Source organism: Urocampus carinirostris, chromosome 3 (assembly GCF_059441175.1).
Source record: "Urocampus carinirostris isolate Australia breed hairy pipefish chromosome 3, RoL_Ucar_1.0, whole genome shotgun sequence".
Lineage (NCBI taxonomy): Eukaryota > Metazoa > Chordata > Actinopteri > Syngnathiformes > Syngnathidae > Urocampus > Urocampus carinirostris.
In genome coordinates, this window is record NC_142351.1 from 19,266,445 (window position 1) to 19,286,820 (window position 20,376).

Genomic DNA, 20,376 nt, shown 5'->3' on the forward strand with positions numbered 1-20,376 from the left:
CAAGGATGCTGGCAGACAGACTGGCTGCGCTGCCTACATAAAGAAGTGGCGCTTTGAGGAAATTGGTGGAGGAGCAAATTATCGATCCGATCCTAGCATTTGCGTAATACCTGTTGGCGTCTAGTGTGCCCTATGGGTTTGGAATTGGGATAGGTGTGTTCAATCACCGCACACCTGTCCCTACTCATTCCGAGCTTTCATGAGGACACTTTGGACAGAATCCGTGGTTGGGTCATTATGTTCTGATTTTGTGGTCGACCCAAACGCAGGAAGCTTGGAAAATTGCAAATTGCCCAAAAATGATGGAACTTATTCAAAAACTCATTAACAAAATAACAAATAAACGGTCAAAAACAACACTAAAACTGTCCAAAACAAAAAAACTAAAAACAAACATCACAGATCAGGATAAAACTGGAAAAAAGTTGATGGTGGTATGGAGGGTGTGTGGAGATTTGACACACCTGTCCCAATTCCAGTCCCTCCCCCTCAAGGGCTAGACACTAGGTGTCACAAAAAAAGAGATAAAAAAGACTCCCCGGCCTCTTTGGCTCCCTGCCCCGGGTGCGAGGAGAGTCCCCGACTGCGAGGTGAGTCCCCGACTGCGAGGAGAGTCCCCGACTGCGAGGAGAGTCTCCGGCTGCGAGGAGAGTCCCCAGCCACTTTGGCTCCCTGCCTGGGCCGCAAGGAGAGTCCCCAGCCGCTTCGGCTCACTGTTTCGGCAAGAACAACAGTATCAATACGATTGATATTTGGCTAAATCCGCAACCCTATATTTTAATGATAAATGTAGTGAACCTTTCTAGATCCGATTTTCAAACACATTTCCAAAGTCAAGTTTTCTAATTTCCTTTAAAATTATAGGAATGTTGGCAATAGCTGTAAATTGATGAAGTATTATGGTCTTCTGAAAATGATCTGCTTTCTTGTTTAAAATAGCTTACTTTCATCCCTAAAATGAGAGATTATACTGTCGCTAAATCAACCCTATTTTGAGCAAAGACGCAGTTTTTTATCAAAAGACTTACAAGAAACAGTGTCTGCAGAAAATGTTTTTAAAAATGTAATTTTCTTTTTAATGTTTATGATGTAAAAACAAAATATTCTGAGTTGAAAATATAAGATTGTTGTCATTAAAGTATGCTAAAGACAAGACAGTAGTCGTGGGGGCCATGTTTTAGGAGAAAACTGCTGTAAATTATTCTTGTAGCTATTTTTTACTTATTTGTATTTATTTTATTAGATTTTATATTGTTTTCAAAACATTTTCAATTGAACTGAAAAATGACACTTAAAATGAGCCGGTATAACCATTTTTAATTGGTTGTGTAAGCCTTCATATCATTTTCAAACAAATTCTAAAAGATTAATGCATTTAGCAATATGTTGTCACCTATGGTACCATTGTCTGTTACCAACTGATTCCAGAAAGACAGCACAATGCTGAGAAAATTGGACATTTTTCCACACCACACTGGACAAAATCTCACAGTAGTTAGTGGATCGTAGCACACTGGTTGACAAATACCTCCGTAGCCATTAGCAGAACCCTGGATATTCGTTTGGCTCTTTGATCCTTGTTGTATTGTGCTAGCTAAATAAATTTGTTGCTGAGACGTGATGGACCATCCGATAGCTAAACCCGGACAACTATACCTCATGTCCCATTCTACCTCAAAACTGCAAAGTTATATTCAGTATTGTTTAAAAAGGGCAGTTCACAACTTAATTCAAGTCAGTACCAATACGTGTTCAACCCTTCTTTGTTAGTGTTTGAAGTTGTGTATCCAAAAAACATCTGCTTGAGGTGATAATAGAACTCCAACACATTCTGAAATGGTAAGATCACTGTTGCTATAGCAATGGTGAGTGGCCTGTTTACATATAATCCAAACTTTCCTAAAAGCTATTTGATTATGTTTCCTGCCGCTGTTATGCTACAGCTGGCTCTGGAGCTTTAATACTTTTATCGAAGATAAATGTTTTTTTTCTACAGACACTGATTATATCCTTCTTTTAGAAACCAATACCGAAAACCATTTTTTTTAACTGCATGCTACGTTAAGGAAAAAACAAAACACAAAAAGTCAATGTAGATAGATAGACAGACAGACAGACAGACAGACAGACAGACAGACAGACAGACAGACAGACAGACAGACAGACAGACAGACAGACAGACAGACAGATAGATAGATAGATAGATAGATAGATAGATAGATAGATAGATAGATAGATAGATAGATAGATAGATAGATAGATAGATAGATAGATAGATAGATAGATAGATAGATAGATAGATAGATAGATAGATAGATAGATAGATAGATAGATAGATAGATAGATAGATAGATAGATAGATAGATAGATAGATAGATAGATAGATAGATAGATAGATAGATAGATAGATAGATAGATAGATAGATAGATACTTTATTCATCCCCGCAGGGAAATTCACATTTCCAGCAGCATTCCTGCGCTGAGAACAATACAAAAATAAAGCAAAAAGAATACAATATACAAATACCCAATGTGACGTGCTAATACCCTCTGTAGCGTGTTCTATAGAGTATCTAGATAGTGCTACACAGAATATATATTGCAATAAAATTCGGTAATATGCAATGTAGGGGGTGTGGTTTAATGTGGGCCTTTACTCTGCCGGGTGCAGTTAAAGAGCCTCATGGCATGAGGAAGAAAAGATCTCTTCAGTCTGTCCGTGGTACAAGACAGTGACATCAGTCTTGGTGGTGTTCAGGTGCAGGTAGTTTGCGTCGCTCCATTGGACAAAGTCCTGAATCAATTTCCTGTACTCCTCCTCCTGCCCACTTCTGATACATCCCACGACCGCAGTGTCATCAGCAAACCTTTGCACGTGGCAGGACTCAGAGTTATACTGAAAGTCCGATGTATACAGAGTGAATAGGAACGGAGAGAGCACGGGTCCCCTGCGGAGATCCTGTGCTGCTAACCACTGTGTCCGATGTACATTACTCACTAAATTTTCACAAGGCTGAACAATCACAAAAACGCAGTATACATCTTGGGGTATGTAAATAGTATTTGGTGAAGTAGAGAGGAGACACAACCTCGTTGTAATCCTACATCGGAAATCACAATATTATAACGGGTAATATAAACGCTTGAAATCTTTCCAACGATTGCCTGCATATTGAATATTACAGCATAGCCGGTTCAGGGGTCAGGAACCTATGGCTCGCGAGTCGTGTATGGCTCTTTTCATGAGTTGGTAAGGATTGGAGGCAAAATTGATTGCATGGAAAGTCCCTCCATTTCATTCCAAACTTGAATGATTGAAGCCTATTGAAATGCATGCAAAGACAGTTCAGAGCGGTACTAAGTAGTATACATAGAGCACATTTTTTAACTACAGTTTACAGTCAAGGTGTTACACAAACCCATTTTGGGTGTACATCGCCAAGGAAGTCTCTATATTGAAGATCATCTAATGATGAATACCCATACCAAACTGTGACTATGCCCAAACATCAGAAGAGCACCCAAGCAATTTGATTGGGTGAGCGGTTTGGATGGGTGGATCTATGCAACGAGCGCAAGCACTCTCTCCTATCTCTTGCCCTGTGCTGTCTGAGCCGAAAGTAATTACATTGAGATCATTGTTTGCAGAATTTTGTGACGTTTTTACAAAATAACAGAGCCTGCCTCAACGATCCAAAGTAATTGCGGGAGGGTGACAAGTTTAAAGTGGTATTCGTTGACATTTGGGACACAGGTTCTGGCATTATTCTTATTTCATACATTTTATCAAATCATCTCATGTCACACAATGAATTAAATGTGCAGAAGGTAGAGCTTTTGTCTAGAGAACGGGCTTAGCGGTTTTGTTGAATTTTGTCTCATAATACATGGTGGGGCTCTTTCCCAGAATAAAAGGAAAATATTTTTATTTCATGGCTCTTTGAATTAAAAAGGTTCTATCTATCTATCTATCTATCTATCTATCTATCTATCTATCTATCTATCTATCTATCTATCTATCTATCTATCTATCTATCTATCTATCTATCTATCTATCTATCTATCTATCTATCTATCTATCTATCTATCTATCTATCTATCTATCTATCTATCTATCTATCTATCTATCTATCTATCTATCTATCTATCTATCTATCTATCTATCTATCTATCTATCTATCTATCTAGCAAGGCTTTGATGCTAGGTCCTTAGCTTGGCCTTTTGGCCGAGAGTAATGCTAGGTCCTTAGCTTGGCCTAAGGCTTAGATACTAGGTCCTTAGCTTGGCCTTTTGATTTTTGCATTCCGGAGAAGGAATAAGAGCTTGCTCTGTCCACTCCACGCATCGGCCCAGTATTGCAGTACCTCCGGGAACGGTGCATTCGCAATGATCGCAACAAGGCTTTAGGGCTAGGACCTTAGCTTAGCCTTTTGGTTGAGAGTAAGTGTCCCGGCTCCTAGGCTTTGTAGCGTATAATGAACTGACCGATAACGGATAATGGATAATGAATAACGAAGATAGAACAATAACCCTTAAAAACCCCCCCTATCTATCTATCTATCTATCTATCTATCTATCTATCTATCTATCTATCTATCTATCTATCTATCTATCTATCTATCTATCTATCTATCTATCTATCTATCTATCTATCTATCTATCTATCTATCTATCTATCTATCTATCTATCTATCTATCTATCTATCTATCTGTCTATCTATCTATCTATCTATCTATCTATCTATCTATCTATCTATCTATCTATCTATCTATCTATCTATCTATCTATCTATCTATCGATCTATCCATCCATCCATCCCGAAGTTTACTTATTTATGAATTGTTTCACTTTCTAATGTTATGCATAATTGGCACATACCCTGAAAAATGTATAAAAAAAAATTAAACGAACAATGAATTAAAATGCTTTGTTCTGTTGGCAGATCATTTTGATCATTATACCAGTCTGAAATAACGTCTGCCCAGAGGCCGGGGCGTGCCCGTGTGGCCAACAACTTTTTCAAGGACAAAATAAAACAAAAACAATAAAAAAATGCATCATCTATGCATGCGTCATCTCATCTCATCTCATCTCATTAGCCGTACCGCTTATCCTCATTAGGGTCGCGGGGGGGGGCTGGAGCCCATCCCAGCCATCTCCGGGCAGTGGGCAGGGGACACCCTAAACTGGTTGCCAGCCAATCGCAGGGCACACAGGGACAGACAACTCATTCGCTCATTCACACCTAGGGACAATTTGGACCGGCCAATTCACCTGAAATGCATGTTTTTGGAACGTGGGAGGAAACCGGAGTGCCCGGAGGAAACCCACGCAAGCACGGGGAGAACATACAAACCCCGCACAGGAAGTCTGGAGCTGGATTTGAACCCACAACAGGTTCCCATGACATGAACTGTGCCGCACAAGCGCTAACCACTGCCCCGCCGTGCTGCCTGCATGCATCATCTGTGACTTTAAAATCAAACGTTTGCTTTTTTCCGATTTCGAAATCTTCTTCGGTTTGGACATTTCGGAATTTCGGTTCGTTTGGCAATTTGAATACTCGGCAGCCAATCAGAAGCCTGGAAATAATAGGCTAAAGAGTAAATGAGCTTGGCGTGAAAATACACAAAGAAGCTAACAGCTTCTTCCAAAGTAGTTTATCCAAATTTTTAACAAGCATGCGCATTAACTTGTTTCTTAATTAAAGCGTAATATGATTGGCACCAAAAATATTTCAACTGGTGTCCTTTTAACAATACAGGATTGGACATTTTACTCAATTTGACAATTTGTTTTATTTTTCTTTCAATCTTAAAACTCTACATTGCAAAAAGTCCAAAAAAGATTTTAAAAAATTAATGCAACAAAACAATATAAGCAAAATTACCCGCAAAATTGAAAAAAAAAACTGTTTCTCTTGTTTCTGTTATTTTTTAACACTAAATTCATACACCGGTATTTTTATTTCTGACTTCACCAACGTTTTCCAAATAGTTGATTTATTTATTTCCTTCTTTTCATAACTTCTTTTAACATCACATTTCCACTGTTTATAATTACCCAGGCTGAACACAGTCAGCACTACCATAAAGGCAAAACTCATTGTTACACCTTTGCGATTTCTTAAAGTGAACAAACACATAATTTAGCTTTTGTATCTTTGTATTGTAGTCAAACGAGCCCTTAGTGAGGTGTTGTCATGACAACAGTGACTGAAGAAAACTGCAACAAAACCATTTGTTGATGTTTAAAAATAGCACTTTCAAACTGAATGTTACATTTTTTTTTAAATTTTGCGTTCTTTTAAAAAATACATCTTCAGTCTTTTTAATTAGGAAGCTTTTAAAGGCAGATGGTGCAATCACACAGAATGTTTCTGGACCCCACCCCCATATTACCAACAGACTGCTCTTCGCCACAATTCTTGTCTCAGCAGCATGTGATGTGGAGGAAGGCAGGCAAAGACATTCGGAGGCGTGTCACGATGACTTGGGTGTGATTGAGTAAGGTGGCAATAGTGGGAGAAAGGAACAAGTGAAAGGGTGATGATTCACTATCATAGAAGCACCCAGAGTGAGATTGGAATGTCAACAGGAATGATGTCATTCTTTGGTGAAGCCAACAAATACACATTTTGTATGGGAGGCAACCACACATTATAGTAACGAATTACTCTAGGCTTCTTTTGTGCAATGTCCTCTTCACTTTGGTATAATGGACAGTCTCTTGTAAGGGATTTTGTTGTCACCAGTGTTGGGATTAATACGTTTCCAAGTAAACACACTCCTGGAACGCAATTACTTTTCTTAGTAACTTTAACTTCAACTTTCAAATTTATCGTCAAATATACTTTATGAACAACATACAGCACAGACAGGGTTGAGTAGGGTTACTTTAACTTGATTACTTTTGATTACTTTTGGATTACTCCAATACCAAATATGCTAATAAAAGACAAAAGAAACTAAATATGAATAAAATTACAAAATTTCGTGCAGGCTTGGGGAGTAACGGAATACATGGAACGGCAAAAATGATGTTGGCAAGCTGTTTGGATTTATTTTCATTTGGTTTCTGTCGCATTTTATGTTAGTTTTGCCGGAGATCAAAGCGATCAAAGCCAGGAGAGTAAGCTTACCACGTGTTGTGAGTCATAATTTTATTCATATTTAGTTTCATTTGTCTTTTATTAGCATAGGTATTGGAGTAATCCAAAAGTAATTGAAAGTAATCCAGTTAAAGTAACCCTACCAAACCCCGAGCACAGACGAAATTACTTTCTCTTCCCCATGTGCAAACTTGCAATAAATAGGGCATGGATACAAATAACCAATAACAGCAAGGTAAAAAACATATGCATATCAAAAAAATTGTTTAGAATGGAAAAAGTAAAACAAAGGGATTGGAATTTTGTTTACTTTTGCTTACAAAGGTACCATATGCACTTTATGACTTATGTATCGTACTGTCTACTTGTGTAGTGTGTCCTAGCATAGTATTTTTAGGTTTAGAGTAACCTAATTTCAATTCTCTGTTTATGCTGTAGAATTGACAATAAAAATGACTTTGTCTTTGGAATAGAGCAGTTTTGCATTGTTTTGGCAGAAGGTTGAGGGGTTTGAAGGGTTAAGTCACTGAGAGGGTTCAGAGTCCTAACAACCTGAAAGAAAAAGCAGTCTTTGAGCCTGCTGGTTCTGGTTCTGAGACTCTGCAGTCTTTTTCCTGATGGCAGATAGTTTAAGAGGCTTTAAGATGGGTGGGTGGGTCTTCTGTTATCCTAGGGGCTTTACTGTCAGGCTGTAGATGTCCAGGAGGGGCGTGAGGGGGACACCAATAACCTTTTCTGCTGTACTCACGATGTGTCTTTCGGCAGGACATGTTGGAGGCACCATACCACATATTGTTACAGCTGGTCATTATTCTATCGAATGTAGAAAGAGAGCATGATGGGGTGGGGCACTTGTTCTTGTGAGTTTGTGGGGAAAGTACAGGTGTTGATTGGGTTTTCTGGCCGGGGATGTGATTCTATGACTCCATGACAGGTCTTGATAGGAACTTGATACTGCTCACCCTCTCCACTAGCACCAGCCTTGAGCACTTCCACTAACAATGCATTGCATGTGACTTCACGCATCCTGTTCATGGCAAGCGGCATATGATGGCAATTAAACAAGAGAGGCTTTAAAGTCACAGAAGACGCATGCATTTATGATGCATTTAGTTGGAAATGTGAACATACTTAAAAAACAATCGGATTTGACCGAAAAATTTTAAAAGTCTCGAACCAAACATATGACCTCCTATTCTCTGGAGCAGGAGCCCAACCCTAAGACCACCGAGCTGGTCTCCTCCTCTTGCTCTGTATGATAGACAGGGTGCACTGCCAGATAGGGCGCACTCTACATTTTGAATGAAACCTGAGACCTTTATGTGTGCCTTACGGGCAGGAAAATACAATTATGTAAGGTCTCCTACGTAAAAAAAATAGAGAGGCCTGTACTTGGCAACATGGGTAAACTTCAACCAAGAGAGAGAGAATTTGAGGGAAAAAAGAAAAAGATTGTTTGATTTTTAAATAATTAATTTCAGAGTTGAAATGGAAAATAAGTATTTGGGCACCAAAAAACAAGCAAGATTTATGTCTGTCAAACAGTTCTGTCAAACACTTCTTCTATCGAGGTCTCATCCTTATTAATGGTACCTGTTTTAACTCATTTCCCAGATCTCACTCCCATAGAAAATCTATGAAAGGAGTTGATAGTCCATAATGCCCAATACATACATATGCCAAAAACATAACTGTTTGACATCTGCATGGAGAAATGGGCCAAAATACCAGCAACAGTGTGAGAAAAGTTTGTGAAGAGTTAAAAAATGTTTGGTCTCCGTTATTGTGAACAAAGGGGAGATAACAAAGTATTGAGATTAGCTCTTGGTATTGACCAAATACTTTAATTTGCAAATAAATTATTTAAAAATCAAACCTTAGCGCATGGTTAGCGCATGTGCGGCACAGTTCATGTCTTGGGAACCTCCTGTGTGGGTTCAAATCCAGCTCCAGACTTTCTGTGCGGAGTTTGTATGTTCTCCCCGTGCTTGCGTGGGTTTCCTCCGGGCACTCCGGTTTCCTCCCACATTCCAAAAACATGCATTTCAGGTGAATTGGCCGGTCCAAATTGTCTCTAGTTGTGAATGCGCGAGTGAGTTGTCTGTCCCCGTGTGCCCTGCGATTGGCTGGCGATCAGTTCAGGGTGTCCCCTGCCCAATGCCCGATGATTGCTTGGATGGGCTCCAGCACCCCCGCGACCCTACTGAGGATAAGCGGTGTAGTTAATGAGATGAGATGAGATGAGATATATATTAGAGATATTACATAAAATATATATATATTATATATATTATAGATATTACATATAATATATATATATATATATATATATATATATATATATATATATATATATATATATATATATATATATATATATATATATATATATACATATATATATAGATATTATAGATATTATATAATATACATATAAATATTATAGATATTATATATTATATATGGATATTATAGATATTATATATTTTTTTTTACCATTAGTATGACCATAAAGCATGCAAAAAAAAGAATCATGCCTTCATTTTCTTCAACTGTTCAGCAAAAGAACAATCATCTGTTTCCGTTCGACCTTATGCAGAGTGAGGATGCTCAAAGATATTGCAATATATTCCTTCCGTCTTTACAATGGTCTATTGTAATTGCCACAGTACGTGCAGGTAATTTCAGACCCTGTTCAATGGCCCTTGAGGTGTTCTTGGCTCAGGGGATGAAAGGCAGGTTACAAACGCTTCTCAGCTTACGTTCATCCTTGTTGGCCTTTTCACACAAAACACATTCATAGCTGACTGGTCTTTTGTGTAGTCTTTTTTTTCTAAAGTCATGAAAATATACAATGATTCTGCTGAAAGTGGTTTAGAGCTGGATATTTAAATAGCAAATATTTGAGGATTTATGTTTCTTTTATATACACAAAACTGTAATCAAGCAGCATCCTCCAAACTTGATTTTGGATTCCCCAAGCTTGTGTGGTGTGTAACCTTACAAGACCTGTACGGAACTTGGAACTTTTTGTGTCATTATTGCAGCCTCCCTGAACCCGTTCTCGATGCGCGCAAGTACGTGCATTTCTTGGATGCACTCGAATTAACTCTTATTTTTCTATCTTGTTTGGGGGTTTGGGTTGGCTTTTGGACAGTACTTGAAGTAGGTCTCTTCTTACTTTCACCATTTTCATGCAACACAAGAAAACACACAAAAAAAAGGGAAGGAATGAATGTGACTTCACTCTCCAGCTCTCCCCCATCTCCCTCCTACCTAATATTTTCTTTCTTGAACAGCTTTGCTAATAGTAAGAATAAAGCAGATAGAGCATGAGGGCTTTTTGATCTCACTTAAACAATGTTAAGACATACATAAGATAAAATGTTTCATTTTCAACTTTTTTAAGCAAACTTCAAACGAGGCTCCTTAAAAAAATAATTGTTTTAGCAAGTTAGTTTTTTATTCGTGAAAATCCAGTCTTGCTGACAGCTCTGTCTGCACGGGAGAGCAACAATTTATTTCCCTTTAGTTTTCTCTCTGCACAATTCAAGACAGTCTTTAATTTGAATTTCTCAAAAAGTCCTTTATATTGTTCATCCATCCATTACCTGCACCGCTTATCCTCAGTAGGGTCGCGGGGCTGCTGGAGCCTATCCCAGCCATCTTCAGGCAGTGGGCAGGGGACACCCTGAACTGGTTGCCAGCCAGTGGCAGGGCACACAGAGACAGACAACTCACTCGCTCATTCATACCTAGGGACAATTTGGACCCGGCGATTAACCTGAAATGCATGTTTTTGGAATGTGGGAGAAACCCGGAAACACGGGGAGAACATGCAAACTCTGCACAGTAAGGCTGAAATCTGGATTTGATCCCATTACCTCAGAACTGTGCCGCGCACGCGCTAACCACTGCGCTGTCGTGCCGCCTTCATATTGTTATATTATTATTATTGTTATTATTATTATTCTTATCAAAGAAAAACACCTGGGAGCTTAATTTTCTTAAGGTTGTATAAACTGCACTGAAGTTGAAAATGGCAACATGCGCTTTTTCCTTCACATTTGCTGCTGGGTTAGTTAAAAGAGCAAATAGAAAGCTTTAAATAAATAAAATAGGGTTAGGGTTAGGGTTGAAATACAGAGAGATAGGCTTATCGTTTAGTAGACTCTACTGAAGAAGGAGAGAATAAACTAATAATTTTTATTTGCAAAGAAAACAGAAGAGTGCTCTTCCAAAATCCCCAATGTAGGAATTATTTCTCCTAACAAGAGACTGAGGTGGAAAAAAATTGAGCTCGGATGTTTTTGCTGTAATTTTGGTGAGGACATGGTAATAGCCTCCCCCTACACCAGATATGATTGCCTTCTAAACCTATATGATACGTGTATAGCAGGGGTGTCAAAATCAATTGCACAGAGGACCATAACCCAAACATCAATTTTGGTTACGGGCTGAAAAGGATAAATATTAATATAGGGTGCTGGAGCCTATCCTAGCTGTCTTTGAGGATTGGGCAGGGGACACCCTGAACTGGTTGCTAGCCAGAGTACACATAGACAGACAACTCACTCGCTCATTCACACTTGGAGACATTTTGGACCAATTAATTAACGTGAAATGCATGTTTTTGGAATGTGGGAGGAAACCAGAGTGCCTGGAGGAAACCCACAAAGGCATGGGGAGAACATGCAGACTCCACACGGGGAGCCTGAGGCAGCTGGACCTGAACTTTGAACCTATGCACTGTGAAGCTGTGCGCTAATCACTCACCCAGACAGAAATATTTCTCCAGAGTAAACAAACTTAAACGTTAAATTACTTAAAAATAACTATATATATATATATATATATATATATATATATATATATATATATATATATATATATATATATATATATATATATATATATATATATATATATATATATATATATATATATATATGTGAAATAAATGAACTGTAATTAATCACGATTATTTTTGTCACAGACCAGAACGGACACAGGACTCAATAGCGTACGTTTCTTTTTTCGTTTTTATTTGAAAAGAGACGGGGAGTAAGACTGGCTTGCTTGATCAGAGGACTGACGGAAAACAGTCAGGCAAGAATGACACTTCCGTGTCGGACGGAGACAGGCGGAAATAGAGAGTCGTTGGCCAGGGCTGGAGATCAAAGGCGATGTCGAGTTTGTAAGCAAGGTCGTAGGCAGGAGGCAGGCAGGTAACAAGGCAAAACGGGTCAGGCAACAGGAGGCAGGCAGAACGGGCGTAATCCGGTCCAGAAACAGGTCAATAACGAAGATCAGGCAGGAAAATGGCTTAGCAGAAACGGAGTTGGACGGGAATGATCATTGAGTGGAATGCAACAGTTCGCAACGATCTGACAGCCACAAAGAGGAAGCCGGGGGTTTAAAAAGGGAGTGTCCACCAATCAGCTGTCCGTGCTAATCAAGCCGCTGCAGGTGCGCTCAATCAGCAATCGTGACAATTTTTGGTAATCCAGATTTTACAAATGGCAGAAAATATGAAATAATATGCATAAAAAGATAAGATTACTTGTATGATGCCAAATTGTATTAGCCTATACTAAGTTTAGTAAACATGCATACAGACTGTAACGACAAAGATAACCTTTATAACAAAGATATTCAAGCACTTGATATCAACGCTGTTAAATTGTAAATTTGATGTAAAGCTGTCATAAATATTTTAACAAAAATGAATACCAAGGAAAGGAAAAGTGCCTAAAGCTTGTGGTGTCAAAGACAAATCTTCCATAAGCAAAATATTTAAGTTCCTTATGTAAACATTGTAGAACACCCATCTGTTGCACCAATCTTGGTCCGCTGTCTGACCGTTCCACCGACTGGGGTGTTTAGCTTTCAAGGGAAGGAGTGCACCGATGGTAATTCAATTCAGCTTTGCAAAAGCATAAATATCACTTTCGCCTTGTCAATATTTTCATCAGGCAATGTTTAAAGCGAAATGGTCCGACTAAACGTGTTTCCTTTCTCATTTCCATCGCAAGTATGCTACGCCATGTTGGCCTCAGGAAATGAAATTGACTCTTCTTCGTCTGTTGGAACAACGTTAGATTAAAAATTATAACACAAATCGTTAACGCGGCATTTTTTCCAGCCATATCCCCCGAGTGGGAGGTGGCTAGAGTCAAGAAAAAATTCACACGTTTGACTCTTTCTTGGGGGATTGATACAGAGGAGAGGATTCCCAACCCCCCTCGCTCACCTCCCTCGCTCAACCCAACTGATGAATTGCAACATCTCCTTGGAAGGCATTGGGTGACCAAACCCCCCAATTCCAACCCTTAATGCCAAGCTGGGAAGCAACGGGTTCCAATATTTTTGTCACGAACCAGGGCAGGAAAAAGGAATGAGAACCCAATAGCGTAACGTACTCAGAGTTTATTAGGGAGAGGACGAATGCGCTCACACTCGATCCGGGGATCGATGGTCGCAGAGGTGGATTGAAATCCGGACAAAAGAGTGGCCAAAATCAAACAGATCGGCCCGAAAATAAAACAGGATCAAACACAGGCAAATTCATAGAAGTAGGCATTTCACACAGAGTTTAACAGGAGTTTCGCAGGCGCTCTAACACCAGGCACGCTTTTGGTATAATAAAGTCAAACTTGAGATGAAATGTGACAGAAGAGAATATACTTACGTCGCGTCGCCGAGTACCCTCCTTGATAAACTGAGCGCCACGTAAGAAAGGGGTGAGGTGGGAGGAGTTGAAGGAGGGGGGGTGAGCGAAGCGGCAATGACTAAGCATTGTGTCAGGGCCTCCCCCTCCCCTTCACACTAAGAGTGTCCACACCGTGTCCTCAGTTCACATAAGCTCGCGCTCAATGGCGTCAAGTCCATGAATGCTTTTATTGAGAAGGTAAGGTATATTTTTTAGACCCGCGAAGCTCTGAACCCGCAAAAGTGGAACCGCGAACTAGCGAAGTTCCACTGTATTCTACTCCATACATTTATGAAAACATGACATGATTCACGAAATAGAAATAATGATGTTGCTTGTGTCTTGTGACCCCTGAAAGGAGTAGATTTTCTCTCAAAAGCCACCCCCCAAAAAAGAAAAGAACGGACAAAAAACATTTTCAAACCTCATGTTTTAAAAAACAACAAGCGTGAGGAGTATAACAGCAAGAACTCCCACATGCATTCTCTTAAACCTTTCAGAAAAGAACATAATAGCAAAATAGCTCCGGCCTCTCTTGGAGCATCTTTCGAGGACTCATTTCTGTTTCCATTTCACTCGAACACGCGGCGTCAACCTTGGAAGGGTTAAATGTGGCAGGGCTTTGAAGCATTTGTTGAGAAATCCAAGATGGAACTTCTGAAGCGCAAAATTGAAGCCCGCTTCATTTTCAGAAAAATGATTGCTAATACCATATAAAGCCTCACTGTTGTCGTGAGAGGCAGTTATTTTGTAAAAAGCGGATGGATTGTCCCATGAAAAAAAATTCCAATTCAAATAAATTAGTTAATGACACTGTCCCTCGCGCAGTGGTTAGCACGTGTGCGGTACAGTTCTAAAGTCTTGGGAACCTCCTGTGTGGGTTCAAATCATGCTACCGGACTTACTGTGCGGAGTTTGTATGTTCTCCACGTGCTTGCGTGGGTTTCCTCCGGGCACTCCGGTTTCCACCCACATTCCAAAGACATGCATTTCAGGTGGGATTGGCCGGTCCAAATTGTCCCGAGGTGTGAATGCGCGAGCGAGTTGTCTGTCCATTTGTGCCCTGCGATTGGCTGGCAACCAGTTCAGGGTGTCCCCTGCCCACTGCCCGATGATTGCTGGGATGGGCTCCAGCACCCCCGCGACCCTACTGAGGATAAGCGGTGCAGGTAATGAGATGAGATGAGATGAGAAACTGTCCCTCGATTTTCACAACAGACGAATGGTGGATTCCATAACAATTTACAGACTTCCCGGCACTAAATTAAAGGCCATCTTCATACCTGTCAACCTGTACGTTTTTGCCGTACAAAGTACGTATATTATGCATTTTAAGACGTGTACGACGTACAAGAAAATCTGTACGGAAAAACGCAAATTTGTCAATTATGGGTACCAACTGGTAAACACCGACGATCACGAAATGGCAAATCAATCAAGTCAAACGAGTTCGCCGCGGTAGCCTCTATCTCTGTATCGGTTTTATTTCGTTGCAAACGAAGCGAGCGGTTTCATGCTACTGTGCGCATGCGTCTGCTGCCTGGGGATTTCCCATCATGCATCATTCAGAAAAAAAATATGGTGTAAGATTATTTTGTATGAGTATGGATGTTAAGAGGGGACTGTATGAGAGTGTGATTGTGCCGACTGTGTTGTATGGTGCAGAGAAATTAAAGTGTTTGAGGAGTATGTTAGGAGTGACAAGATCGGATAGATTGAGAAATGAAATTGTGAGAGACGGAACTGGACTAGTCGTGGAACTGAGCAAGTGTGTTGATAAAAGAGTACTCGGTTGGTTTGGACACATGGAAAAGATGGATGAAGAGCAAAGGTTGAAGAGGATCTACAGAGCAGAAGACAATGGAAGGAGACCAAGAGGAAGACCGCGATTGGCGTGGATGGATGGTGTCATGAGTGCACTGCAGGAAAGAGATCTAAATCTAGTGAAAGCTAGAGCTATTGTCGGTGATAGGAATGAGTGGAGAGGTGTTGTAAAAGGATAGTGGGATGTTTGGGCGCGTTCTAAGGGATGGGCAGGGCACCTGTATGATGCGGCAGGGGTAAACCAGTGAAAGCTATCGGGCCCTGCTGTTGAACAAAATAGTGTGTTGTGTCACCCTGACCCGAGTAACATGGCCGCTTTCTTGTGTCCCGTTTCATCTGGAGGGACAAAGGCATGACCAGCTTAGGTGCCTAACTAGTTTTGGTGTTTGGGCATTTTGGTTGGCCATGGTCCAAAAAAATGTGTGTGTGTGTTTTTTGCTATTTTTTTCCCTTTATTTTATTTGTTATTGTATGTGTTTGTCTTGCTGTCGGTCACCCCTCTTGAAGGATATGATCAAGGTAGATAGATAGAAGATTATTTTGTATTTTGTAAGGGAAAATACGTTTGCACGGGCATGGAGCCGTGGAGGTTGACAGGTATGCATCTTGACGAATAGCAAGCGGGCCCCAAGAGGATACAATAGTTGCAAGAATACAAACAGCACCTTTGGCTTTGTTAAGGTACTTTTGAGGATTAAATCATACAAAGGCACATTTAAAATATAATTTCCCGTACAGCGTCCCCTTTCCATTCCTTGATACCAGTTTGTCACACTCATTTGACAATATCCTAATTTGGATAAGCAATAAGCAACATATATTATTTTGGGGGTTTCCAGGTATGTTAAGCAGATGTTAAACATTAAAAACAGTAACTTGTTCTTCCTTGCATGAGCACATTCAGTTGTCAACAATTCCAACAACATCAGAAACAACATTACAATTTGAATGTACCTCATCTCTCATCTCATTAGCTGCACCGCTTAGCCCATCCCAGCAATCAACGGGCAGTGGGCAGGGAACACCCTGAACTGGTTGCCAGCCAATCGCAGGGCACACAGGGACAGAAAACTCGCTCGCTCATTCACACCCAGGGACAATTTGGACCGGCCAATCCACCTAAAATGCATGTCTTTGGAATGTGGGAAACCCACGCAAGCACGGGGAGAACATACAAACTCCGCACAGTAAGTCCGGTAGCTGGATTTGAACCCACACAGGAGGTTCCCAAGACCTTGGAACTGTGCCGCACACGCACTAACCACTGCGCCGCCGTGCTGCCCTTGAATGTACCTATTTCAGCTAAACATTTTGTTAGCAAGAGATCATGAATTTGTATTCAGTTTTCATACCGGGGTTGGAAGACCAAAATGAAATGTATGTAGTATTCATTTTCTAAAAAGAAAGAAAGCACAACTTGAATAGTGCCAAGAAGCCTTTCTTCTTGCCCCCCTTCCTCTATGCCTTATTATCTGATTTTACTCTTTCATCCTTGCGGCCCTCCTCATCCTTCAGTAGCCGTAAGAGCCCGGGCTAATGATCGCTACAGGCACAAAGCAGCATTCACTAGCATTAGGAAACTTATCAGCCATGCACAACTCATTTGCATGCTTCATAATGAGCTTTGAAAAATCTTGCTTTCGAAAACAAAGTGCGATAAATTAGATTTCAGATTGTCAATGGGTTCTTACTGCATTCAAATGGTGGCCTTTATTAGGCAGGCATGGGAGCCATTATCATTTTTGTTGTATTGTCTCCTTTCTGACAGATCTTTACATGATTTGTGCCGAAGTGAATGGATAGATAATTGCACAATGGAACAAAAGACTTGACCTACTGCAGGCCAAGTGTAACACTGGTCAGGTTGAGTTTTCTTGACTTATTTGCATTTTGGTTTATGGGCGCAGTTCGAAAGATTTATTTACAATTAATCTGTTTTCCAAACCGCTCATGATCAGTAAAGGGTGCGGGACTGCTGGAGCCAAGCCCTGCTGATATCAGGCATTTTGCAGGGGACAACCTGGACTGATAGCCAGCAAAATAGCTCCGGTGTTGTCATGTTTATTTGTATAGCCCTTATTCACAAGGAGTGTCAAAGTGTCAGGAACCAGAACAGTGTCAGGACCCAATTGCGTGACGTTCTCACACAAGCCTTTATTTTACAGGAAATGGGGAGTCATGCACGTTAGGCAGCCGGTCTGGCGTGGAAAGATGGGAAGCCAGAGACCGACGAGATCGATAACAAATCAGGATAACAAAAATAAAGAGAAGAGAAGAGAGGAGACGGGAAGAAAAACTGGAGAAACTAGCAAACAGGACAAAAACAGACAGAAACAAAACTGGAACCCGAAATTAAACAAGACAAAAACATTCGGAAACTAAACTGGAGCCCGAAATTAAACAGGACAAAATAAATGGGAACAATACCGGACTTGAAATACCAACAGCAAAAAAGGACAGAGTCAGAACTCACTTCCTGTGGGGCAGAAGTTTGACACCCGAAGCTGAGCTTTATCTAGACAGAAAGTCAATCTCCCAACGAGCCGCAGCTGGCACCACACGGGCGAGGCCAATTGGGCACCATAGCAGCCGTGACACACACGGGCAGGGCCAATAGGGCACCATGGCCACCGTGACACACACGGGCGGGGCCAAATGGGCACCATGGCAACCGTGACACACACACACACACACACACACAGGCGGGCCAATTGGGCACCATGGCAACCATGCTGCACAGACCACAGATTATTTCAAACCACAGACTATTATTACACCATGCCCTGATCTAAGGAAAAACTCAAAAACATGAGGCAAATGAAGGGACCGCACATGAAGTCCAGGATGACCAGGCTGCAATGGATGTTGCAATAACAAATAATAGACAGATATTGTCAACATAAAATATAGGTTATTCATATGTGATAGAATAGAAATGTGTTTTAAGCTTAGATTTAAACATTTCCACTGAAGTTGCAGATCCCAGTGCTATATTTTGTATAAAATGTATGTTATGGTTTATATAAGTATGTTTAAGGCTTGTATAAGTAACCTGTATTGTTTTGTATTAAAGAATAACCATTTAATAAAATAATATGCTCTATAATGATAAATAGTTTCACTTTTTTTTGGAAGATGAGCTTGAAGAGTTCCTCCTTCGAGGTAAAAAGTGGCATAAAAAAGAGATCCAACCATTTTCTGAACTGCATCAAGCTTTCATATTCCACTTTCGTTTCAAAAGAAACGGCTCGCCCCTTCCTTAGTTTTAAACCAACCATATTGAAAGGATGCACGAGATATTAAATGATAAAAATTTCAAAGTTCTTAGCACGCTAGAGATAGTATAGACATAGACGGTATTGAATGTTTACACACGAACTAGGAAGAGGAAGCGAATTTCTTCTTCGGGGCGGATGCTGGGTGAGCTCTCACAGCGCCACACGCTGGTAGTGGCAGAAAAAAAGCACTACAGTAATGTCCTTTACTTGGAAAAAGGTGCACAAAATACAAAATCTAACTTAAAGCAATGTCCGGATTTTTGACATCCCGAATACAATGTTTGTATCTGCCGTTTTTCGTAAGTTAAATGGTCGTAAGTAGGGGAGCGTCTGTATCTTTTGGTAAAATAATATGCACTGTGCCTTAAAGTATGTCTTAAAAAGAAACATTCAAGAACAGATATTTGATTTCATATCCATTTATACAATTGAAAACATATATTAAACATTCATCCATCCATCCATTATCTACACCACCTATCCTCAGTGGGGTCACGGGGGTGCTGGAGCCCATCTTAGCTGTCTTCGGGCAGTGGGCAGGGCACACAGAGACAGACAACTCACTTTGTTATTCACACATAGGGACAATTTGGATGAGCCAATTAACCTGACATGCATGTTTTTGGAATGTGAGATGAAACCGGAATGCCCGGGGAGAACATGAAAACACCACACTGGAGGTTCGATTTCATGACCTCAGAACTGTGCCGCACACACGCTAACCACTGCTCTGCCGCGCTGCCCTAATCAGGGTAAAAATACAACAAAATTATATTCTTTTACCACTTATTTTAGGGTATTATCTTGTTACATATTACAGGGGACAATACTGATGTCTGATATGCGTTATTTTCAACTATTTTCATCATTTTTCTTGTTCGCGTTAGCTTCGTTTAAATCTGCTCCTCTCCCTTTCTGCACGCTCATTCAGTCCATACACACACTCACTTTTAGCTTTAAACATATCAGAATAAGTTTCTAAAATGGATACTTTACAAAAATATATAGTTGCAAATACATATTATACATGGTTACACATATTTACAAAGAAAGACGGTACACCGAGAGAGTTTTCAAAGCTTTGATAATAATATTATAACTTTCATCCCAAACCGTGCCTGTGAAGGGTAGCAAAACGCTACTAGCAACACGCTCGCAACACGGTAAACGGCACTGTTAAAAAAAACATACCGTACTTATAGTAAGCACGGGAAACCGTCCTCATCTTTCTCCTTATAACTGATGTCATCAAACTTGTCTTCCTTCAGTATAGGTAAGAGACTTTGTCATATAGACGTCGTCCCACGCTCCCCCTTTTATCAATAACACGCTAACATCATGGTTGCAAAGTATAGTTTACGTGCGGTAGCTCTGTTTCCTTCTATATCGGACTGCTCGGTTGCGTTTAGCTTGAAAGTTGCGTCATGTGCCTTTCTTTTTGCAATTTG

General features: G+C 40.3%; 1 protein-coding gene and 1 non-coding gene across 2 annotated transcripts in view; both read left to right on the forward strand.

Annotated features, from left to right (window-relative positions):
- The window catches only part of oprl1 (opiate receptor-like 1), a 97,083-nt gene that overhangs the window by 18,413 nt on the left and 58,294 nt on the right, over positions 1–20,376 (forward strand). The window lies entirely within an intron of this gene.
- On the forward strand, positions 4,207–4,388 carry LOC148369013 (U2 spliceosomal RNA). The gene has a single exon (XR_015850157.1). It is a non-coding gene; the product is annotated as a U2 spliceosomal RNA (small nuclear RNA).